Source organism: Lactuca saligna, chromosome 5 (assembly GCF_052625555.1).
Source record: "Lactuca saligna cultivar CGN05327 chromosome 5, ASM5262555v1, whole genome shotgun sequence".
Classification (NCBI taxonomy): domain Eukaryota; kingdom Viridiplantae; phylum Streptophyta; class Magnoliopsida; order Asterales; family Asteraceae; genus Lactuca; species Lactuca saligna.
In genome coordinates, this window is record NC_136421.1 from 299,597,986 (window position 1) to 299,619,068 (window position 21,083).

The 21,083-nt window shown below is 28.5% G+C and overlaps 1 long non-coding RNA gene across 2 annotated transcripts; it reads right to left on the minus strand.

Annotated features, from left to right (window-relative positions):
• Positions 1-1,247: 1,247 nt before the first annotated feature.
• LOC145044987 (uncharacterized) lies at positions 1,248-3,048 on the minus strand. Of its 2 annotated transcripts, XR_013681749.1 has the most exons (4): positions 2,985-3,048; positions 2,638-2,686; positions 1,434-1,488; positions 1,248-1,297 (listed from the first exon to the last, which is right to left on the minus strand). It is a non-coding gene; the product is annotated as an uncharacterized LOC145044987 (long non-coding RNA). The 2 variants fall into 2 exon arrangements; XR_013681748.1 differs by lacking the exon at positions 2,985-3,048 and having other exon boundaries at positions 2,638-2,721.
• Between the last annotated feature and the right edge of the window lie 18,035 nt (positions 3,049-21,083).

Consider the following 21,083-nt stretch of genomic DNA (forward strand, 5'->3'; position numbering starts at 1 on the left):
CATAAAATGTATAAAAGGAAAAAGGCTCTTATTTCTTAACATGAATGGAAACAATAATCAAAACATTAATAGTCTTAGACTTCAAGAACAGAACATTTATTCACATAAGACATGAAATAACCAAGGCATCAAAAGGAAGAGAAGATTAAAAAAAAAAACATAAATCATAAAGACCATTATAAATACTTCAATAAAGAGCATGATCAATCAAAAGGCCATTACTGATATTCAACAAACATTTATGAAAAAACAGAGAATTGACACAAATACCCTCTTGAACATCAACATTAAGCAAACATCTCTTCAAAATGGAAGGGGAGTCAGTCACATGTTTGTGCTCCCCATCTTTCAACAAGAAACCCGAAATAGGAAACACTTACTAATAAATAAATCCAAAAATTTTATCAAACAAATAATTTTGCATATAAATGTAAAAGTTATAAAATAGAAAAGGGTGAACCTTAAAGGACAAACCAGATAAACTGCAGATTAACACCAAGCATCTGTTTTTGCTTCAACAACCTAAAAAAGGCTCCATTGTCACCAACAGATTGTTATCAACAGAGTTGAAATTCTTTCTTGATTACAATAATAGATTCAAAAGAAAGAAAATGAGTTCCAAGAAAACCTAACTTTTTATCTTCAAATAAGAAGGCAAAGTATAAAAGCATGAATATGCTATAAATAGGTTAATTTTTCAAAGGGAAATGAGCTTATAATGTTGTAACAAAAAGAAAACTTAAAATGCAATGCTATAATTTGGTTGGTTTTTAAAAAGGTAATGTTTGATAAGAAAAAACTAATACATGTTTCATTTTGTATCTTCTTTGTTCTAAATGACTGATGAAGATAATGAACTTAAACAACAAAGAGCAGGATCAATCAACTATCAAAAACAATTACAAATAAATAAAACCAAAAGATTCTAAAATTATCTATCTATAAAATGAACATGATGAAAAATAAGAAATTGATAACCAAGAAACTCAAACACCCTAACTTTCAAGTAGGAAAGAAACTATAGAAGGAACCTCTGTCATGCAAAAATCAAAACCCTTTGAAAAAAAAAAAAAAACATTCAAGAACAAGATAATGGACAGATGATAAAACAAAATATGAAAATCAGACATGGGATAGATAATCCATTTAAATAAAATTAATTTTATCAAAAAGAAAATGTAAATAATGTTGAAATTAATGAATCTTGTGAAATTTGCTTATAGAAATGTAGGGTAAAATGGTCATTTAACCTGTTTGGACCCCTTTCAACCTTTATTTTGTAGCCCACACCATTTCCCTAACAAAATGAAGTATTAGATTTAGATGAATTACAATTTATGATTAAACAACTAATTATAATCCGAGTATTCACAAAAAGATGAGATGACAAAATATATAAACCACAACATCAAATGACTTAATTTGACAAATACTTGAATGTTGACTTTTCAAACTTTGGGTGCCTCGCATATCTTGTGAATTTACAACCTGGAGATAGGGAAAAAAAAAAGATAAAACATATTCAATAAGGAAAAAGATAAACATACAGACAAAGTTAAGGGATGTTTCTTTTTCACATAATGAGGTTAATGAGTTAAGCACTTAATCTGGAAAGCTATACATTGTAATTGTCGTTTCTTTTTTACTTATTTTAGACAGAATGACTCACTAAATTGGTTAAGCCAAGAAACTACCTATTTGCACTTATTTTTCCTCCCTAACTCCTCTCACGTTCAAATTGATAAATATTGTTGAAATTAATGATTATTGTGAAATTTGCTTTTAGAAACGTATGGTAAATTTTGTTAGAATATAAAACAACTTTCAGACATGAGAAGAGTACACAACATAACATGACTTGAGCACTATCTTCCATAGTTTCTTTCAATTTCAGGGTCACTTTCAATATCAAACTACAGTCTACATGCTAATTGAAACAGAATTATATTTATTTTTAGAGAAGATAAATTTTGCATATAAATGTAACAGCTATAAAATAGAAATGGGGTGAATAAGAATGGACATTTTTCTCCATTATAGAAACTGTAGAAAAAACGAGAAGACATTGAGTTAAATACAGTGCTACCTTTTGGTTTTGCTTCAACAACCAATTAAACAACCTAAAAAGCTCAATTATCACAAAAAGATTGTGATTGTTATCAACAGAGTTGAAATTCTTGATTACAATAATAGATTAAAAAGAAAGAAATAAGTTCCAAGAAAGTAAATCGGGTGGACAAATAAGAAAGCCAAAATAACTGCAATATAATAAAAATCAGAAGAATCTAAGAATACCTCTATTGTAAATAAAAGAAGATGATAAAAAGAAGAAACTCATAATTTTCAAATAGTAAAATTTTGTATAAAGCACATTTGCCTTTCAAAGATAAAAACCATAATTTAATTGTTTGTGCCCCTACCTAAAATGCTATCAATTGAAATAAACAGAATATAACAAATGTCTCATCAAAATGGAAGGGGAGTCAGTCACATGTTTGTGCTCCCCATCTTTCAACAAGAAACCCGAAATAGGAAACACTTACTAATAAATAAATCCAAAAATTTTATCAAACAAATAATTTTGCATATAAATGTAAAAGTTATAAAATAGAAAAGGGAGAAACTTAAAGGACAAACCAGATAAACTGCAGATTAACACCAAGCAATCTGTTTTTGCTTCAACAACCTAAAAAAGGCTCCGTTGTCACCAACAGATTGTTATCAACAGAGTTGAAATTCTTTCTTGATTACAATAATAGATTCAAAAGAAAGAAACAAGTTCCAAGAAAGTAAATTCGGTGGACAGATAAGAAAGCCAAAATAACTGCAATTTAATAAAAAGAAACACAAGAATCTAAGAATACCTCTGTTGTAAATAAAGATTATATAAATAAAAGTAAAAAAAATAATATATATACTAAGTACCATGGAATCTTAAAATAAATTTATAATCAAGACATTTATTTTCATGACTTTATACTAACCTTGCTGCATCAACCAAGGCTGTTCTTATGACTTTCAAAGGGTCAATGATTCCATTTTTCACCTGCAAATAAATAAACTTCAGTAAAATTACTCGATTCCAAATGATAATAATAATTAAAAAAAAAAATCTCCATATCCACTGACGCATACCTTTGGCAACATCATACCCAAGATCCAGATCTGCTCTAAAAACTTGCCAACAACAACACTCAAAAAACAACAAGCTGGATGCTGACATGGCAATATTTACAACTCTTATAAAGTTGTATGATGCTCTAACCTTTCTTGATCATAATAAGCCAGAATCATTTGATAACCTCATGTATACAGCAAAAAGAATCATGTTATAGAATTGGGATTTGATCCATCTGAAAAATATAATCTGATCCCATGATGAACATGTTTAATGGTTAAAATAAACATCACAAAGAGGCCTATGTTATGTTATACACATCATGAATCATGCCAACTAAGAAATAAAATACCTTGATAAGGAAAATTTTAAAAGTTACAAATGTAGTAGAACAAAACATACCTGGATTAAGAACCAAAGGTATTTTTGCTATTTTTCAGTACACTTGGAATAACAGCAGAACGTACCCAACACAGATTATAATTGCTCCGAATTCCAAAAAGAATGCGCCATAAGATGAAAAAAAAAAAAGGACAACCTGCATTGCAATTTACAAGCACACACACACACACACGATTATCTCTACATAAGATGAAGAACATGATGACCCATATACCAAAAATAAGTCAACTTGCATTACAATGATAGAAGAGAAATAAATGTGATATTAAGTGATACCATAATCCCATTCCATAAGAATAACTTAAAACTGTTCATTAAAACACACACTTGTAGATGATCATGTTCAAGGGGTTATTAAAAATTATATTTATATGGGAGTTATGAGCCAGATCTAACAAAGGGTAATCGAAAAAAGAAACATCTCAACTATTTTTAGAAAAATTCTTCAAAACCTAGGATAGACATTTCGGATATCTGATGGTAAGACTGAACTACACAAAAAATGATTTTTTTTTAATGATATTTACTGAATTTGGCCTATTTTCTTATTGAAGTTGTTCTGGTTTGAACAGAAAATACTTGGATTAGGAAACGACAACCTGCATTGCAATTTACCAGCACACACGAGGTGACAAGCTGGAACAGAGAAATCAGATTCTAAAAAAAAAAAAAAAAAAAATTCAACCATCACATAAGACCATTATAGAGAGGAAGATACTTGAATAAAGATGATGATCATTTGGTTAAAAAAACAATTACAAACGAATAAAGCCAAAAGTTTCCAAGATTATCTTTGTATAAAAAGAAGAACATGCTGATAAACAAAAAAACAGATAACCAAAACTCAAAGACCCTATCTTTTGAGTAGTAGTGAATTATATAAAGAGTCTCTGCCATGAAAAACAAGAAACTCAAAGACCCTAACTTTCTAGTAGGAAATAATTATATAAGGAACCTCTATCATTCAAAAATCAAAACAAATCCAAAACGTTATTAAACAAACAAAACTATATTTATATGGGATAAACAATCCATTTAAAGCAGATGATTAGAGATGTTATTAAGATTGATAATGAAAAGATTTTAAATAATGGAAAAGTCATCAACTATAAAGATACAGACCACAAGCCTCCTAAGACAATGAGAGAGGAGAATCATTTCACTGCAGTAAAAAAGGACACTGGATACATCGTGTTACAAAAGAGTTAAAAATGTAAAAACCGTTATCAAATAAATAATTTGAGGAAAGTCATGATGGAAAGAGCATAAAAACAAGTTGAAATGAATAAAATCAAAAGACAGAAATATAAATGACGACCCGTATACCTAAATCCAGTCGCGTTGGGTTAGAGTATATGACTGAAGAGAAATATAAATGTGATATTCAGTAACACCAATATCCCATTACATAAAAATAACTTAAAACTGATGATTTAAAAAGAGACAGAAAATACGATAAACACATTCAAAGGGATATTAAAAATTATATTTATATGGGAGATATGAGCCACATCTATCAGAAGGCTAAGACTGAAAATACCTGGATTAAGAGAAGGGCCAACTGCATTGCAATTTACCAGCACACAAGAAAAATAAAAAAGATCCAAAATTAACACTTTAGTAAATCTGACCTGAACAGGATCTTGGATTTTTTTTTTTTTTTTTTTTCATTTTTCTCAAAAAAAAAAACCTTCTCAAACTTTTTTGGAAAAAGAAAATTAACTAAAAGAGCTAGATCACAAAAACTGAAAAATGCAAGGTCTGTTTCAGGTAAAAAATAAAATTGAGGTTTAATCCAGAAAAAACACAAAATTTATGGTTCGTTTATTAGATTAACCCTAAATTAGCCTACAAGAGGCAAATCAGACCATTACTCAAGTCGTCGCTTTAAAAAGAGTGTCCTGAAATTAGGCTTAAAACCACATATCACCAGAGATTAGAGATATTCAACAGACCTTTATGAACAAAAACCAAAAAGTCATCAAACAAATGAAAATATATTAATATGAGAGAGAGATTAGCCGTTTAAAGAAGATTAATTTCACAGGAAAAAAGGGTATGAGCTATAAAATAGGAACTGATTTTGTAATAAAGGGGGTAAATAAGAATGGGGAAACAAACAAACTGCAATTTATCAGCATGCATTGGTTGACAGGAACCCACTTTCAGAAAACATATATATATATTTTTACCTCCACTATAGCAACTGCATAATTAAATTAGATGTTATTAAGATTCATAATGAAAAAAGATTTTAAATAATGGAAAAGTCATTAACCATAAAGATACAGACCACAAGCCTCTTCAGACAATGGAAGAGGAGAGTCATTTCACTGCAATAAAAAAGGACAATAGATACATCGTCTTACAAAAGAGTTAAAAATGTAAAAACCGTTAAACACTTCATAGTCAACAAAACCAAAATTATGTGAATATGGGATAGAAAAGCATAAGCCTACTAAAAAGATAATACAATCCTATGATGGACATGTCCAATGGTTAAAAAACAACCATGACAACTAAAAAATAACAATCTCATCATCATAAAAAAAAAACAGAGAACAGAAACTTCGTTCACATAAGACACTAAATAACCAGGTCAACAATAGGAAGAGAATATTAAAAAAGCACAAATTAAACCATCACCTAAAGACAATTTAGAAAGCAAGATACTTCAAGAAAGAGCATGATCAATCCCCTATAAAAAAAATTGCAAGTAAATAAAACCAATAGATCCTAAGACTATAAATCAATTTCTTAATGAATTAATCTGTACAAGAATGTTGAGGCCATTACTCGAGTCATTTTAAACAAGAGTGTAAGGTGTGACTCTTTTTAGCCAAAAAGAATTTAACTTTTCATTATTTAACGAAAGATTAAAATGTTAATAATGTGAGGTAAACGATTCAAAAAAAAAAAAATATAAATGAAGAAGGAAAAGGAAGAAAGAAAGTTACCTTCTGTTCCATTGAATGAACATTAAGAACTTTCTTGATAGCTTCCTTGTTACTGTATGGAATCAGATATAAGATCAAACATCATAAGGGCATTAAAAATTATTTACAATCTATTGGATTAGAAATTGAACTTACATGTACACAACAGTTTATTCAAAAAGGCCATTTTCATTGTCCCAAAGAGAGTCCATGGAAATTCAAAATGAAATTCACTACTTATAAAAAAATATTTATTCATGGAAATTCAATAAGAAATGCAAAAAGGAGTCCATTAAGAACAATTATAAAGCTCTCACTCATATCAAGTATCATAGTGTATTATAAATTATGATTACAACAATTTATAAGAAAAATAAAATACCAAAAAGGCATATACTATGAATGTTTGGAACATCAATATATACCGAGTCCATAACTACACTTATAAGTGGTTCCTGAAACAAGGCACCAATTTCATATACTGAGAAACTCACATGTTAACTTCTTTCTGTGGACTATGGGATGTTAACTATTGAAATATCACACAACATGAATACATCTCTAACTCGATAGCAATAGAGAATAGAAGAGTATTGGGAAAAAAAAAAAATACCAACAATAGGTCTAAACATTATGAAAATCATGATTGCTGTTTTTTTGAAATTGAGCCCCTTGTCAAATGCCTATACCCAATACAAAATTCATATCAGTTCATATCTAAAACAGAATCCATATGATAATTTATGTAATCCAAAAGCTATCACTTTACCACTTTGCATTCGGTTGACAAGAGCTCAATTTCAGTATACATATGTGTATTTTCCTCTGGTATTAAGATTCATAATGAGAAGTCTCATGCTTGTGATCCCAACTATCAACCAGAAACCAAAAAAAAGATAAACATTTCCTAGTGACTAGATCCAACAAAAAAGTAACAATGCTTCATGTCTAAAAAGAAAAAACCATGTCATATCATATATTCGTATACCTATATATCATTGAAGAGAAATATATGTGATACCCCTTTAATTCTACTCCTACCACAGACCACATAAAAATAACTTACATAAACCCAGAAAGAAAACCAACTTGTAGATGAATAAATTTTAAAGCTTAACAAAAATTATAACAGAAACAGGTCGAGTTGGGTTACTTTATAACACTGAAGAGGAATAGATGTGATATTAAGTGCTACCAATATCCCATTACATAAAAACAAATTAGAAAGAAAACACATTTGTAGATGAATACATTCAAAGGTTTATGATTACCTCTACATAAAATGAATACGTTCAGAAAAACTCATAAAAAGCTCTATAATACATTTCTGAATTCTTACAGTTAAAATGAAACTACAAAAAAAATAATAATAATAATAATAATAATAAAACATGACATTGAATAAAGAGCAAGAGCAATCGACAATCAAAAACAATTACAAATAAGAAAAAAACTACATGAGTTTAAGATTACCTCTACATAAAATGAAGAAAATAATGACCCGTATACCTAAAACGAGTCGAGTTCCATTAGAGTATATGACTGAAGAGAAATTCAAATGTGATATTCAGTGATAACAATATCCCATTACATTCAAAGGGTTATTAAACCTATGATACACATTTCAGATATCTGATGGTAAGACTGAAAACTACACAAAAAATGATTTTTTTTTATTTATTTATCGAATTTGGCCTACTTTCTTATTGAAGTTGTTTTGGTTTGAACAGAAAATACATGGATTAAGAAAGGACAACCTGGATTGCAACTTACCAGCACACAAGAGATGACAAGAGCTGGAAACAGAGAAATCAGATTTACATAACGCATAAAAATTAAGATCAGATTTATAAATCAAAGTTGTTTTGTCATATAAATCTCACCTGGTGGTTGTTGTTAGGGTTATTAAGTTCTTGTGGAGACTTTGCTCCCTCTTGAATGGATTTTGATTATTGAATGGTTATTTGAGACTTAGTCTTTCTTCATTTTTGGTGAATGGTTATTTGAGACTTAGTCTTTGCATCGGTTGACAAGAGCTCAATTTCAGTAAACATATGTGTATTTTCCTACGGTATGGCAACTGTATAAATAAGTTAAATGTTATCAAGATTCACAATGAAAAGATTAATAATGGAAAAACTCATTAGCTAAAGAAACATACCACATGACTATGGAAGAGAAGTCTCAAGTTTGTGATCCCAACTTTCAAACAGAAACCCAAAAAAAAAAAAAAAACATTTCCTAGTGAATAGATCCAACAGGTATATACAAACACATCTCGAATCAAGCCAACTAAGAAGTAACAACTGTATCAAGATAAAAAAGAAAAAACATAACATAACATTTGTTCACATATTAGATGAATTAACCAAGGCATTATGATCAAAAGGATTAATAGAAAATAAAAAATAATAACTTAAACCGCCACATAAAGACTATTATAGAAAAGAAGATACTTATCATCATCATTAGTCAGACATCCGTCTCCAATATGAGAGAATGGGTGGATAATTATATTTAGATGATGATCCTTAATTATGTGATACCACCTTGTAGATGAATAAATTCAAAAGCTTAACAAAAATTATAACAAAAACAGGTCAGGTTGGGTTGCGTTGCGTTAGAACACTGAAGAAAGAAAACACACTTGTGATGAATACATTCAACGGGTTATTGAAAATTACATTTATATGGGACATATGACCTATCTAACAAAGACCCATCTGATAGTTAAAATGAAAAAAAAAAAAAAAAAAAAAAAAAAAAAAAAAAAAAAAAAAAAAAAAAATCATGAAATTGAATAAAGAGCAAGATCAATCCACAATATAAGAACAATTACAAGTTGTGTTATCACGGAAGAGAAATAAATGTTGGTAAGACTGAAACGACAGAAATAATGATTTTTTTTATATTTATTAAATTTGGCCTATTTTCTTATTGAAGTTGTTTTGGTCTGAACAGAAGGGACAACCTGTATTGCAAGGCATAATAAGGAAGAAAAGATTATTAAAAAAAACATCACTTAAAACCATTATAGAAAGGAAGACACTTCAATAAAGATCATGATCAATCGACTAAAAAAACAATTACAAATGAATATAGCCAAAAGTTTCCAAGATTATCTTCGTATAAAAAGAACATACTGAAAAAAAAAAACGGATAACCAAAACTCAAAGACCCTAATTTCCATGTTGGAAATATTTATATAAAGAACCTTTGCCATTCAAAAATCAAAACGCTTTAAAAAAATTAATCAAAGAAGGGTCAGGAACAAGACAATTGGTAGATAAAAAACAAAATATGAGAAACACAGACATACACGAATTCAGTAAACATATGTGTATTTTCCTCCACTATAGCAACTGTATAAATATATAAGATGTTATTAAGAGTCAAAATGGATCATTATACTGCAATAAAATGATGGGGTACATCCATTGTGTTAGAAAAGAGTTAAGAATGGAAAAAAAAAAAATGTTATCAAATAATTTAAGAAAGTCATGATACCACTGGGTCCAAGAGAGAGAGAGAGAGAGAGAATTGAAACCTAAATGTATATGACACATTAAAATAGCATAGAATTGCTCATTTAAGAAAAACACAGAAAGAAAACACAGTTTTAGATGAAGACATTCTAAGGGTTATCAAAAATTATATTTATATGGGACATATGACACATCTCAACTAAGAAGAGCAGAATCAATCGACTATAAAAAACAATAACAAATAAATTAAACCAAAATTTGTCTCTGTATAAAATGAACATGATGAAAAACAAGAAACTCAAAGACCGTAACTTTCAAGTAGGAAAGAATTATATATCAGGACAATCTGTCATTCAAAATTGAAAACCCTTTGAAAAAACTCATTCTAGAAGAATCAAGAATAAAAGAATGGACAGATGATAAGTATGAAAATCACAGAAATGGTTAAAGAGACCATTCTTGGACTTGCTTCCTAACAAACAAAAGTTGATTTATATGGGATAGATAATCCAATTAAAGTAGACTAATCTTATCAAATATTAAATGTAAAAGCTGCAAATAGAAAGGGTGCGAATGAAAAAAAAAAAAAAAGAGTAAAAGCTATAAAATAGAATGGACAAACCTGACAAACTGCAATTTACCAGCATGCATTGGTTGACAGGAACCGACTTTCAGAAAACATATATATGTTTACCTCCACTATAGCAACTGCATAATTAAATTTGATGTTATTAAGATTCATAATGAAAAGATTTTATATAACGGAAAGTCATTAACTATAAAGAAACAGACCAAAAGCCTCTTGAGACAATGGAAGAGGAGAATCATTTCACTGCAATAATAAAGGGCAATGGATACATCGTGTTACAATAGATTTAAAAATGTAAAAACCGTTATCAAATAAATAATTTGAGGTAGTCAATAATCTTACGCATGATCAAGAATATAATGAAGATCTGGTAAAACCAAAGATTGTAGGATTGTCTCTGTTCTAAATGAATGAAGAAACAAAAAAAAAACTCAAAATCAAGAAACTCAATAACCATAATTTTCAAGCAGGGAAAAATTGTATATGGAACCTTTGCCTTTCAAAAATTCAAACCAAGAAACTCAAAAACCCTATTTTTAAATACCATGGAAACTTAAATTAAATTTAAAATCAAGATAGTTATTTTTATTATCATTGATGCATCAACCAAGGCTGTTCTTATGACTTTCGAAGGGTCAATATATGATTCCATTTTTCTCCATATTCACCTGTAAATCAATAAAATTTCTCAGTTCCAGATAATAATAAATTCAACATCTTCATTGGAGGAGGTGATAAGGTGGGAGTTGTATGGATGAAAAGTGGGCCCCATGCTCTTATCATATATATAAGCATTGGTAAGGTTGTATGCATTGGAGTATTGAAAGATGAAGTTGTATGAGAGTGGAATGATGACAATTCTCTTAGCTAAACATGATGTACAAAAAGAAAGACATGTTAGAAAATTGGTATTTGATCCATTTGAAAATTTTATTTGGAAAGATATGGACATTAACACTTTGAAGAAAAATGTTAAAAGAAATGCCCCTGTTCTCATCTCACATCTACAGATTTCTTATCACTAGCAACATCAACAACAACTGTCTCATACTGACCCAAATCAAGATTCATCATTTGACTTAATAACCTAAAATGCAAAAACTGGTCAAGTTTTATATCACTGAAGACAAAACAAATGCGATCTCATGTGATACCAATATCCCATTACATATTAGTAACCTTGAATTGCTCATCTAAAAAAAACACATAGATCTATAGTAAATCAAAGGGTTGTTAAATATTATATTTATATGAGACATATATATATCCATCTAAAAAAGGGTTAGTTATGAAACAAGACATATCTCAACAATCTTCAAACAGCTGTAAATAGATGATACCTAGGGATATTAAATACATCAAACTTCTAAGAGTGCAATGAAAGGAAAGGATACATTACTTTTAACAGTATCTGTTAACTTTTTCTAAACAGAAAGAGGAGCTGAAAAAACCACTTTTTAATAAAAACCAATAGCTGAAAAAAAAAAAGAGCATGATGATACCAAGAATTTTTCAAACTGACTAGAGACCATTATAGAAAGAAAGATACTTCAATAAAGAGCATGATCAATCAACAGGCCATTACTGATATTCAACAAACATTTATGAAAAAACAGGAATTGACACAAATACCCTCTTGAACATTAATAGTCTTAGACTTCAAGAACAGAACATTTGTTCACATAAGACATGAAAATAACTAAGGCATCAAAAGGAAGAAAAGATTAAAAAAAACATAATTATAAAGACCATTATAGAAAGAAAGATACTTCAATAAAGAGCATGATCAATCAACAGGCCATTACTGATATTCAACAAACATTTATGAAAAAACAGGAATTGACACAAATACCCTCTTGAACATCAACATTGAGCAAACATCTCATCAAAATGGAACAGGATTCACATGTTTATGTTTGTGCTCCCCATCTTTCAACAAGAAACCCAAAAAAGGAAACACTTACAAAATTCACATGTTTATGTTTTTGCATCCCATATTAATATGGGATGGATAAGCCCTTTAGAAAAGATTAATTTTGCATATAATTGTAAAAGTTATAAAATAGAAAAGGGTGAACCTTAAAGGACAAACCAGATAAACTGCAGATTAACACCAAGCATCTGTTTTTGCTTCAACAACCTAAAAGAGGCTCCATAGTCACCAACAGAGTTGAAATTCTTGAATACAATAATAGATTAAAAAGAAAGAAAATAAGTTCCAAGAAAACCTAACTTTTATCTTCAAATAAGAAGGCAAACTATAAAAGCATGAATATACTAACTAGCTCATCCACAAAAACATAAATTTAAGGGGAAAAAAATTTCCATCATTGTATTTGTGCCTATCGTTCAAGAGAAGTAAAAGTAGTAGTAATAATAAAAATGAGTAAATGACATTAATATCCCTTTATTTCTAATTATACAACAATTCAACAAACAAAGTGCAATGATATAAACGGGTTGATTTTTCAAAGGGAAATGAGCTTATAACAAGACAACTTAATTGGTAAATTTGTCAACATAAAATGCCTTGAATATAAAAAATAAAAAATAAAAAATTGAAGGTTGATTTTTAAAAAGGTAATGCGTTGATAAGAAAAAACTAATACATGTTTCATTTTGTATCTTCTTTGTTGTAAATGACTGATGAAGATAATGAACTTAAGAACAACAAAGAGCAGGATCAATCAACTATCAAAAACAATTACAAATATAAATAAAACCAAAAGATTATAAAATTATCTATGTATAAAATGAGCATGATGAAAAATAAGAAATTGATAACCAAGAAACTCAAAGACCCTAATTTTCAAGTAGGAAAGAAACTATAGAAGGAGCCTCTATCATTCAAAAATCAAAACCCTTTGAAAAAAAAAAACACATTCAAGAAGAATCAAGAACAAGATAATGGACAAATGATAAAACAAAATATGAAAATCAGACATGGGATAGATAAGCCATTTAAATAAAATTAATTTTATCAAAAAGAAAATGTAAATAATGCTTAAATTAATAAATATTGTGAAATTTGCTTATAGAAATGTAGGGTAAAATGGTCATTTAATCTGTTTGGACCCCTTTCAACCTTTATTTTGTAGCCCACACCATTTCCCTAACAAAATGAAGTATTAGATTTAGATGAATTAAAATTTATGATTAAACAACTAATTATATTCCATGTATTCACAAAAAGATGAGATGACAAACCTTGGTTTATTTTCACCTTTTAAATAATTCCATCACTAGGGCCAAAATATATAAACCACCACATCAAATGCCTTAATTTGACAAATACTTGAATATTGCTTTTCAAACTTTGTGTGCCTCACATATCTTGTGAATTCACAACCTGGAGATAAAAAAAAATAGAAAAAGATAAAACATATTAAAAAAGGAAAAAAGATAAACATACAGACAAAGTTAAGGGATGTTTCTTTTTCACATAATGAGGTCAATGAGTTAAGCACTTAATCTGGAAAGCTATACATTGTAATTGTTGTTTCTTTTTGACTTATTTTGGACAGAATGACTCACTAAATGGGTTAAGCCAAAAAATTACCTATTTGCACTTTTTTTTTCCTCCCTAACTCCTCTCACATTCAAATTGATAAATATTGTTGAAATTAATGATTATTGTGAAATTTGCTTTTAGAAATGTATGGTAAAATTTGTTAGAATATTAAACAACTTTCAGACATGAGAAGAGTGCACAACATAACATGACTTGAGCACTATCTTCCATAGTTTCTTTCAATTTCAGGGTCACTTTCAATATCAAACTACAGTCTACACACTAATTGAAACGAAATTATATTACTTTTTAGAGAAGATTAATTTTGCATATAAAATAGAAATGGGGTGAATAAGAATGGACATTTTTCTCCATTATAGAAACTGTAGAAAAAACAAGAAGACATTGAGTTAAATACAGTGTTACCTTTTGGTTTTGCTTCAACAGCAAATTAAACAACCTAAAAATCTGTATTATCACAAAAAGATTGTGATTGTTATCAACAGAGTTGAAATTCTTGATTACAATAATAGATTAAAAACAAAGAAATAAGTTCCAAGAATGTAAATCGGGTGGACAAATAAGAAAGCCAAAATAACTGCAATATAATAAAAACCAGAAGAATCTAAGAATACCTCTATTGTAAATAAAAGAAGATGCTAAAAAGAAGAAACTCATAATTTTCAAATAGGAAAATTTTGTATAAAGCACCTTTGCCTTTCAAAGATAAAAAACCCAAATTTAACTGTTTGTGGTGCCCCTACCTAAAATGCTATCATTTGAAATAAACAGAATATAACAAATGTTCACAAAAGTCAGAGAAACTAATAATAAGACACCTTATATTATAATCCCTTTATATTGAAAACCACAACAAAATACATTAAACAAAAATACAAAATTAAAAGAAATAAAACAACTTCTAGCTCAAAATTTAAATTGCACAACAACAAAGTAAAGTTAGAATAGTTTAAGCAAAGATTATATTAATGCATAACTCGTAGGTCTTTTTTTAAAACATTACTGTTAAAGATTATATAAATAAAAGTAAAAAAAAAATAATATATATACTAAGTACTATGGAATCTTAAAATAAATTTATAATCAAGACAGTTATTTTCATGATTTTATACTAACCTTGCTGCATCAACCAAGGCTGTTCTTATGACTTTCAAAGGGTCAATGATTCCATTTTTCACCTGCAAAATAAATAAACTTCAGTAAAATTACTCAATTCAAAATAATAATCATAACAAAATCTCCATCTCCACTTACACATACCTTTGGCAACATCATACCCAAGATCCAGATCATACTGCTATAAAATCTTGCCAACAAAACTCAAAAATCAACAAGCTGAATGATGACATGGCAATATTTACAACTCTTATAAAGTTGTATGATGCTCTAACCTTTCTTGATCATAATAAGCCAGACTCATTTGCTAACCTCATGTATACAGCAAAAAGAATCATGTTATAGAATTGGGATTTGATCCATTTGAAAAAGATAATCTGATCATGATGATGGACATGTTTAATGGTTAAAATAAACATCACAAAGAGGAAGATAAGACATGATCAAAATGAAATAATAAGGCATCAAAAGGAAGAAAAGATTAAAAAAACATAATCATAAAGACCATTATAGAAAGGAAGATACTTCAATAAAGAGCATGATCAATCGAATATAAAAAAACAATTACGGATAAATCGACTATGAAGAATATGATGAAAAACGAAAAACTGAGAACCAAGAAACTCAAAGACACTAATTTTCAAGTAGGAAAGAGGTTATATAAGGAACCTCTGCCATTCAAAAATCAAAACCCTTTGAAAAATTCAATCAAAGAAGAATCGAGAACAAGACAATTGATATATATATATATATATATATATATATATATATGAAAAACACAGATATGGTTGAAGAGAAATTTCTTGGGCTAGCTTCCTAATGAACAAATCCAAAGAGTTATTAAACAAATGAAAATATATTAATATGCGATAGACAAGCCATTTAAAGAAGATTAATTTTGTGGGAAAAAAAAGGGTAAAAAAGCTATAAAACAATGAGGTAGTTAGAATTTGAAGAATTTTTCATACTCACATGAATTCCTACATTCTTGTAGAAACAATAGAAAGTCAAAACTTACACACCACATAGTTATCTAACTACCTCATCCTTATCTTTATCAATCCTCCTAACCTCTTGACAAAGATCATAGATGATGCTTCATTGAAGCCTTAAGTGCTTTGAGAAAGAGGACTATTGTGCAATTAAAAACGGTTGATAAGTTACTTTTTTTTTGTAAAAAGAAACTAAAAACTATTGAAATAAAAAGACATACATCGACATTGGTGCAAATGATGTCCAACACAAAACATATTCAAAAAGGAAAAAAGATAAATATAAAGTTAAGGGCTGTTTCTCTTTTACATACAGAGGTTAATGAGTTAAGCACTTAATCTGGAAAGCTATACAACATTGTAAATGTTGTTTCTTTTTTACTTATATTATTGGTCAGAATGACTAAATGGGTTAAGCCACCTATTTGCATTTTTTTCCTCCCAACTCTTCTCACATTCAAATTGATAAATATTGAAATTAATGAATATTGTGATTTGCTTTTAGAAATGTAGGGTAAAATGGTCATTTTGGTCTCATTCTTTGTGAGTATTCACAAAAAAAAAATATACAAAACATTTTTTATATTCATTTTGTACCTGAAAATGAAGAAAACAACAACATATAAGAGGTTCAAACAGTTCACAGTGCTAATTTCTTAACATGAATGGAAACAATAATCAAAACATTAATATTCTTAGACTTCAAGAACAGAACATTTGTTCACATAAGACATGAAAAAAACTAAGGCATCAAAAGGAAGAAAAGATTAAAAAAAACATAATCATAAAGACCATTCTAGAAAGAAAGATGCTTCAATAAAGAGCATGATCAATCAACAGGCCATTACAGCATTACTGATATTCAACAAACATTTATTAAAAAACCGAGAATTGACACAAATACCCACTTGAACATCAACAATGAGCAAACATCTCATCAAAATGGAAGAATATAAATGTAAAAGTTATAAAATAGAAAGGGGTGAACAAAGGACAAACCAGATAAACTGCAGATCAACACCAAGCATCTGTTTTTGCTTCAACAACCTAAAAGAGGCTCCATTGTCACCACCAGATTGTTATCAACAGAGTTGAAATTCTTTCTTGATTACAATAATAGATTCAAAAGAAAGAAATAAGTTCCAAGAAAACCTAACTTTTATCTTCAAATATGAAGGCAAAGTATAAAAGCATGAATGAACTAACTAGCTCATCCACATAAACATAAATTTAAGGGGAAGAAACAAAGTGCAATGATATAAACGGGTTGATATCATTGAAGAGAAGTAAAAGTAGTAATAATAATATAAATGAGTAAATGACATTAATATCCCTTTATTTCTAATGCTACAACAATTCAACAAACAAAGTGCAATGATATAAATGGGTTGATTTTTCAAAGGGAAATGAGCTTATAATAATAAAACTTAATTGGTGAATTTGTCAACATAAAATGCCTTGATGATAAAAAAAAATTGAAGGTTGATTTTTGAAAAGGTAATGCGCTTATAATAAGAAATCTGAGAGTATAATCCTATAACTTATAAGCTTTTTAAAGTGAAATGCTTTGATAAGAAAAAAACTAATACATCTTGCATTTTGTATCTTCTTTGTTCTAAATGACTGATGAAGATGATGAACTTAAGAACAACAAAGAGCATGATCAATCAACTATCAAAAACAATTACAAATAAATAAAACCAAAAGATTCTAAAATTATCTATGAATAAAATGAACGTGATGAAAAATAAGAAATGATAACCTCTGTCATGCAAAAATCAAAACCCTTTGAAAAAAAAAACATTCAAGAACAAGATAATGGACAGATGATAAAAACAAGATATGAAAATCAGACATGGTTGAAGAGACATTTCTTGGACTTGCTTCCTGATAAACAAATCTAAAAAGTTATAAAACAGATGAAGATATATTTATATGGGATAGATAATCCATTTACATAAAATTAATTTTATCAAGAAGTAAATGTAAATATTGTTGAAATTAATGAATGTTGTGAAATTTGCTTATAGAAATGTAGATAAAATGGTCATTTAGTCTCATTATATATATATATATATATATATATATATATATATATATAAGAAACATCTTTTATGATGTTTTACCTGTGTTTGATCTGTTTGGAGATGATACAAATACAATGAACCATAATCTACATTCTTTTTGTACCTGAAAGGAAGAAGAGAAATGGTTTAAGATATTTAATAAAAAAAATGTTTATGGAAATTGTCAAAAACATCTTTTGAAGTCTAAAAAAGCATGATGAAATCACTAGTTTTATTACCTTACTTAAGAAGCAACTTTTACATGCATCTATGACTCCTTTCAAATAACAATGGCATCATGATCAAAAAGAGGACTGTTTATAAGTAACTTCTTATTTTTGTAAAAAGAAACTAAAAACTATTAAAATAAAAAGGCATACATTCCAACCACAAGATGAGCAGGATAAGTGCTCAAGATCTATCAAAAAGGTAATGGTTAGGTGAAATTATTAATTTATTGATTTTGTAAAAGGAAGAAACAATTGATGTCTAAAAATATATAAACCAACACATCAAATGCCTTATAATTTGATCTCAAGCGTCAAGAACAATATAAGGTAGACAAATACTTGAATGTTGAAATTATATTAATGAATAAATCCAAAGTTTTATCAAACAAATGAATTTATATTAATATAGGATAGTTAAGCCATTTAAAGAATATGAATTTTGCATATAAATGTAAAAGGTATAAAATAGAAAGGGGATGATGCATAAGAATGCACAAACCAGATAAACTGCATATTACCACCAAGCATCTGTTGACATGAGCTGAACTTCAGTAAACATATGTGTATTTTCCTTCATTAAAGCAACTGTAGAAAAAACGAATGACATTAAGATTCATAAAAGAAAGTTACTAAAGGAAAAAGTTCATTACACTGCTATCTTTTGTTTTTACTTCAGCAACCTAAAAAAGGTCCATTGTCACCAAAAGATTGTTATCAACAGAGTTCAAATTCTTGATTACAATAACAGATTTTAAAAAAAAAAAAATTCCAAGAAAGTAAATAATGTGGACAGATAAGAACACTGAACTTTAATATCCAAATAAGAAGGCGATGAGGACTGATTGCATAAAATATTGAAAAAGTTATAGGGATACCTCAAACATTTAATAACATAAGAAGGAATAACTCAGAAAAAACTCGTAACAACTTTCATTATCACAGGAAAGGAACATAAAAAAGAAGTTTAAATGAATAAAATCAAAAGATCACTATGATTCGCTCTGTATCTACTTAGTTCTAAATAGTTCGACAAGAATGTCGAGCAATAAACTTAAGCAGGATCGAGAACGTGATCAATGGACTAGCCAAAAGAACTGCAATTTGATAAAACCAAAAGATTCGAAGATTATCTCTGTTCTACATGAAGAACATGATGAAAAACAAGAAACTTATAATCAAGAATTCGAAAACCCTAATTTTCACATAGGAAACTTTTGTATAAGGAACCTTTGCCTTTCAAAACTGAAAACCAAGAAACTCAAAAACCCTAATTTTAAAGTAGAAAAAAAAAAAATGAAAACCCTTCGAAAAGATCTATATCAAAGAAGAATCAAGAAGAAGAGGAGTGACAGACGAAAAAACAGAATATGGAAAACACAGACATTGGTTGAAGAGACGTTTCATGGTGTTGGAGAAGAAGGAAGGGAGTGCCGATTGATGTGGTGGTGGTGGATATATGTAGGTTTCTGAGGGCGGTTTACGTGGGCAACGCAACGGTAACATATTTTATTTCCTTATTTCGTCTACAGATTTTTTTTTTAAGGTTAGCTTTTACAAGGTGCTTTTTATACTTAAAGACTGATAAAATAGTAAATAGATAACAAACAAAATAAAAAAACCATTGTTATTTTTTGGTTTAATCGTTTAGGTTGAAATTGTATTAAAAAACAATTTATTTTTTAATAAAAGTTTTATAGGATCTTTAAATTCTATTTATGTTAATTTTAAAAACTAGTGGTCAAACCAAATTATTGTCAAAATATAGTATTTTTGTTCAAATTAAAAAAAACTTTGTTAAAGGTAGCATTTTTGTTGATTTTTTTTAATGGCTTATTTGTTCTCACAAAGGTTTTTTTTAATATATATAGGGTGAGTTTTTACAAATGATTTTTTGTTTTTGAAAAAATGAAGTTTTAAGTTTTATGAGTGGGTTTTTTTATGGAAAAAAAGATAGAAAACGGAACCAAACTGGTCCCAATAAAAGTTTAATATTTTTTATACTAAATTATCAAAATGATCCGTATATTTGTATGAATGTTGCATTTTCAAATAAAATAGTTGGATTTTTCAACACAAACAAAAACGAAATTGAATAGTTTTCAAACCAAATAAACTAAAACTAAACCATAAAAACCGAAACCGAATAGTTTGGTAATCCAAAAAAAACTTAAACTAAATCATAATAAATGAAATCAAAAGATTTTTCAACCTAAAAAATAATAAACTTTTTAGTTTGGCATAAACATGTATCGATATACTATTTATAAATTACAGAAGATTATAAATATCGGAATGACATGATATCAAGTGAATATTCACAAAAATGTTTAATCCAATCAAATGAGGATTGACATGATATCAAGCGAAAATATTGACAAAAATGTTTAATCCAATGAAATGGGATAGATGAAATTAAAGCTATATGTGTTTGGAAGCCTTGAAAAGAATTAAATTATTATTTGAACTCATAAGTTAACTTAGTTGGCTTTAGCACCGTTAGCTCCGTATTATTTATCCATATGAGGATTATGGGAGAACTTTGAATGCACATTCTAGACGGTTAAAACCATTGCAAACGGTCAAATGACATCCATGATTTCCTCAAGTTCTTGTAAAA